Here is a 6,000-nt window from a genome sequence, read left to right as displayed (position 1 = left end):
TATTCATTCAAATAAAACACAACTCTATAAATCATATAATAAAATAGCATCACACCATATATCACATAAAATCACCCAAAACACATATTTCACATAAAATCATCTATTTAACAAATAAATTCATATAAAAATACTCACACAACTACTAAAAATAATTAAATAAAAATGGGGTGTTACAACTCTCCCCAACTTATAGAATTTCGTCCTCGAAATATTACCTCAAGCAAACAACTCAGGATATGACTCCTGCATCTTACTCTCCAACTCCCAAGTAAGACTTTCACCAGTTGCTCCTCCCCAAACAACTCTCACTAGAGGTATATCTTTGCCTCTCAACGTCTTCACCTTGCGATCATCAATCCTCAAAGGTAAAGTCTCCACCGTAAGGTTGTCTCTAACTTGCACATCATCTCTAGGAATAACATGTGAAGGATCCGCTACATACTTCCGAAGTTGCGACACATGAAACACATCATGCAAGTTCGAAAGATGTGGTGGCAACCCGACTCTATAAGCCACCGTGCCAATTCTCTCAGATATTTGATAAGGACCAATAAATTTTGGAGTTAACTTCTTGGACTTCAATGCACGACCCACACCGGTCATAGGAGTGACTCTCAAGAACACATGGTCACCCTCTTGAAACTCAAGGTCTTTCCTACGCTTGTCATGATAACTCTTCTGTCGACTCTGCGACTCTTTCATATGCTCTCTTATCATCTTGACCTTCTCTGTAGTCTGCTGAACTATTTCAGGTCCCAACACATTACTTTCACCCGACTCAAACCAACATAAAGGAGTCCTACACCTTCGACCATATAAAGCTTCGAAAGGTGCCATACCAATACTCGAATGGTAACTATTGTTGTACGTGAACTCTATCAATGGTAGGTGACTGTCCCAAGCTCCACCTTGCTCAAGTACACACACCCTCAACAAATCTTCTAATGATTGAATCGTTCTTTCTGACTGACCATCTGTTTGCGGATGATACGCTGAACTCAACTTCAGCTGAGAGCCCAAAGCTTCTTGCAAGCTCTTCCAAAATCTCGAAGCGAACCTCGGATCTCTATCCGACACAATACTCGACGGGACACCATGCAACTTCACAATATTATGAATATAAATCTCCGCCAACTGAGCTACCGAATAAGTGATATTAATTGGAATAAAATGTGCCGACTTCGTCAATCTATCGACAACAACCCAAATGGCATCATGCCCTCTTTGAGTGTTTGGTAAACTAGTCACAAAATCCATGGAGATGCTATCCCATTTCCATTCAGGCACATCTAAAGGCGTCAACAAACCAGCAGGCTTCTGATGTTCAACTTTCGATTTCTGACAAGTCAAACAAGCATATACAAATTGTGCGACATCTCGCTTCAACCCAGACCACCAAAACAGTTTCTTCAAGTCGTGGTACATCTTTGTAGCTCCCGGATGGATACTCAAGTTGCTTCTGTGACTTTCTTCTAAAATCAACTTTTTCAATTCATTATTATCAGGAATACAAATCCTACCTCGGAATCTCAACACTCCTTGATTATCAACCTGAAAATCACCATCTGCATTCTAATTACTAGCACCCATCAAGTCTACAAACTTTACATCAACCTCCTGGGCTTCTTTGATACTCTTCAAGAAATCATTATTAATTTTCAGCATTCCCAACTGCACACTCTGAGGTGCCAATTCACAAACAAGACTTAAGTCTCTAAACTGTTCCAGCAATTCAAATTCTTTCACCATCATAGCCGACATGTGCAACGTCTTCCGACTCAAGGCATCTGCAACCACATTAGCTTTACCCGGATGATAATTCAAACCAAAATCATAATCTTTCAACAACTCTAGCCACCTTCTCTGCCTCATATTCAACTCCTTTTGATCAAATAAATATTTCAAACTTTTATGATCACTAAACACTTCAAATCTGGAACCATATAAATAATGTCTCCAAATTTTCAACACAAAAACCACAGCAGCCAACTCTAAATCATGTGTAGAATAATTCTTCTCATGAATTCTCAACTGTCTAGAAGCATAAGCCACTACCTTACCATCTTGCATCAGCACACCACCCAAGCCCAACTTGGACGCATCACAATAAACAACAAAAGGTTTATCTGGCTCTGGCAAAATCAAAATTGGAGCCGTCGTCAATCTTCGCTTCAACTCATTGAAATTACTCTCACACTGAGCATCCCACACAAAAGCTTTACCTTTACAGGTCAACTGAGTCAATGGAAGTGCCAACCTCGAAAATCCTTCGATAAATCTACGGTAATAACCAGCCAAACCAAGAAAACTTCTAATCTCCTTAACTGACTTAGGAGTCTCCCATTGCGATACCGCTTCAACTTTCGACGGGTCAACTGCAATACCACTTCCAGAAATAATATGGCCAAGGAAACTTACTTCCCTTAACCAGAACTCGCACTTTGACAACTTTGCATACAACTTCTTTTCTTTCAGCACCTGCAACACAATCTTCAAATGTTCTGCATGCTCTTCTTCAGTCTTAGAATAAATCAAGATATCATCAATAAATACAACAACAAACTTATCCAGAAAAGCATGAAAAATTCTGTTCATATACTCCATGAACACACCAGGCGCATTAGTAACACCGAAAGGCATCACTTTATATTCATAGTGTCCATACCGTGTCCTAAAGGCCGTCTTCTGCATATCTTCATCCTTCACCTTAATCTGATGATAACCTGACCTCAAGTCAATCTTGCTAAACACTCGAGCACCCACTAATTGATCCATCAAGTCGTCAATTCTCGGAAGTGGATACGTATTCTTTATCGTCACTTTATTCAGCTGACGGTAATCTATGCACAATCTCATGCTACCATCCTTCTTCTTAACTAGCAACACAGGCGCTCCCCAAGGTGACACACTTGGTCTTATAAACTTCTTATCAAGCAAGTCTTCTAACTGTTTCTTCAACTCTACCAACTCTGAAGCTGACATACGGTAAGGAGCCATCGACACCGGCTTCGTACCCGGCACTAGATCAATTGAAAATTCAACCTCCCTCTCTGGTGGCACATCTGGAATCTCATCAGGAAAAACTTCAGGAAACTCATTCACAACGGGCAATCTATCAATTACCGACTGATTTTCCACAGACAAATACGCCATTAAAGAAAACATCAAATTTCCATCATGTTCTAACTGCTTCAGCTGCTTGATAGATAAAAATTCTGCTCCACTCTCTTCTTTCGCAGAAGAGAAGTACACTGACTTACTAAAACAATTAATACGAACATGGTTGTATTCCAACCAGTTCATACTAAGGGTTACACAACAAACAACAGCAGGACAACGAGGACAATACAAAATTGTCACACAACACTACTAGGCTCGACACGACTCTACTAATTGGCCGGACGGACCAACCTGCTCTGATACCAATTGTAACACCCCGTTCTCCCAACAACGTAATATTAATTATTATAATCAGAGTAATCACACAACGGAGTGTCACACTACTTTTCAAAAATTCATAAATAGAAAATATCTATTTATTTAAGGCCAACATAAAGAATCTTAATAAACTGCAGCGGAATAATTCTTTAAAATATAATTTCAACCAAAATTCAACATTAATGAAAATCTTGGCACAAAGGCCCCAACATAATTCAACTTTATTTTCAACAACGATAAACTCTAATAGCAAGTCTTTTCCAAAATATGTGATACATAAAAGAATGAGAAGACATTCGCAACGATTTCCCCATCCTAGTATGTATCAGAGCCCTTGTTGTTTTTGGATTTCCAAACTGTTAAATTTGGATTTCCAAATTCTGTTATCTACCGAAGTTGTTACTAGGTTGAGTCACGACCAGGTCGCTCTCTTTAAGACGTTTCGTGGCACTACCTGATAGATCTCTGGCAAGTGCACCAAATACTATCGAAGTAGTAAAAATATCGATCCCACGAGGACTGTGTTAATCTCAATTCAGCAATAAGGTAAAATATTTAGGATGCGTAAAAGTTATTTTTGGTTTGCCACTAGGCAGTAGATTTGATTGCATAAAATTAAATAACATAAAATAAAGATTTGGTTAGAAAATAAGAGAGATGAGATCAGATCCTTCGAATCCTCTAAGTTCCCCTAATTGGTCTACTGCACCTATTTGTTATGAATCCTCTTCTAATTTACGATGATCAACAAAATAGCCCTAATCAATCCCTTGAGTTAGGACCCTCTTCTTAAACTACAGCCCCTAATTCCTTAGGTGATCTAATAATTCTTGAAGGTTTTACCGAACGTTAACCTATTATCACTAACAAACGATTATCTATTCCTAGACTAACCCTGTTTATTAGAACAATTCAATTAGGTCTAAGTCGAAAGCCATGGTCAGTGGTCATTCGTTCTCACAAAATCAGGTTATATGTGATCAAGATATAAAAAGCATTAAGAACAATTGAATTGAATAAACTAGAATTGAATTCATAAACAAAATAGAGTTTCACAGCAACATGTGTCAATTAGGGTTACAAAGATTCATCTCGGATCTAATCTCTAAGAGATTTAGCTACTCATAATTGAGTTTACAAATAGCATAATCAATAATGAAATCAAAACATACATGAATTGGTAAAAGGATGATGAAATCGCCCTCCTAGCCGTCTTCAGGTGTTAAAATCGCACTTTAGCTCTCCAAAATCGTCACCCCTATGTTTGAGAGTGACTTCAGCTTAAATAGGCAACTTCTGGATCGCCCAAAATCGCACCACGATTTAGAAATCGTACCACGATGGCCTCTTTGAACCCTAATTTCCTTTAAAGCCCTTCTTGAAATCGTATCACGATGGTATGGATCGTATTGCGATCCAACTCCTCAAAAAACATGCTCTCTGACTTCAAGAAATCGTATTGCGATTAGCAAATCGCAGTACGATTGGCTTCTTCCAGTTCTTCCATATTTGATGCTTTTAACTGCTCCTGGACACTTAATGTTGCTTAGAACTCTATCAAAATGTCAAAATAAGTCCTAAAAATTACGTAATGACAGCATGTCATCACTACCCAAAATTGTGCAAGGTAGACTATCAACCACGCCGCCTCCAGGATAAAACAAGCCCAGCTACAACTGTTCGGTTAACTACTGCACTGTAGAAAAATCGTTCGAGAATTACACCTTCAAAATATGGCTCAATCGTTTGATCGATTGATCAAAGCCACTCGATACGGTACGTAACCGCTCTATTCGAAACCGTTCAAATTAATATGGTATTATTATCATTCTATTATGGTGCTGAGACCACTCAAATATGGTGTTACCACCATTCTAACTTCTCCAAAACATGAATATGGCACTACGACCACTCAAATATGGCGATACCACCATTTCTCATTAAAATAATATAAATATACTGTTAAGATCATTCTTTAATATGATCTTAATAGTACTCAATATTCCGAAGAATCATATATTATCGAAGGGACTATGAACTTAAGACCAAGGGACTATGGTCTTAAGAACACTCTTAATACCGAAGGGACAGAAAGGAGTAGAAGCAGAAGAAACTTGTTAAAAACAAGTCGGAGGGAGAAGAGAGGAAAAAACACTGGAAGCATCGACTGTGAATTTTCGGTGTAAAGAATCAAATGAGGCGAGCTCTCCTTTTATAGGGAGAGTTTGTAACAAAAAACGAGTGACTTGGGGATTAAGTCTGCTTAATCCTTAAGCAAACGCGTTTTGTTTCTTAATTGGATATATCCGGAAGTTTCTGGATACGCGTTTTGGATCGGGTCGGATCGTAACAAATTTATTTGTTACGCGTAGCGCTTACGGATAATGATTAAATTAATTAATTAATTAATTTAACATTTTCAAGTGACAAAAAATATATATATCATTTTTTATTCTTTAACCCACGATATATATATTTTGTAAGCGTTCACCCGTTCACAAAATTGGGTACCCCAAGGGCACACCCTTGGAGGTCACTTTTCCCATATATAAACACTTA

The sequence above is a fragment of the Medicago sativa genome, chromosome 6 (assembly GCF_051527215.1).
Source record: "Medicago sativa cultivar Bolivia chromosome 6, Bolivia_mono, whole genome shotgun sequence".
NCBI lineage: Eukaryota > Viridiplantae > Streptophyta > Magnoliopsida > Fabales > Fabaceae > Medicago > Medicago sativa.
Note: the sequence above shows the minus strand (reverse complement) of the source record.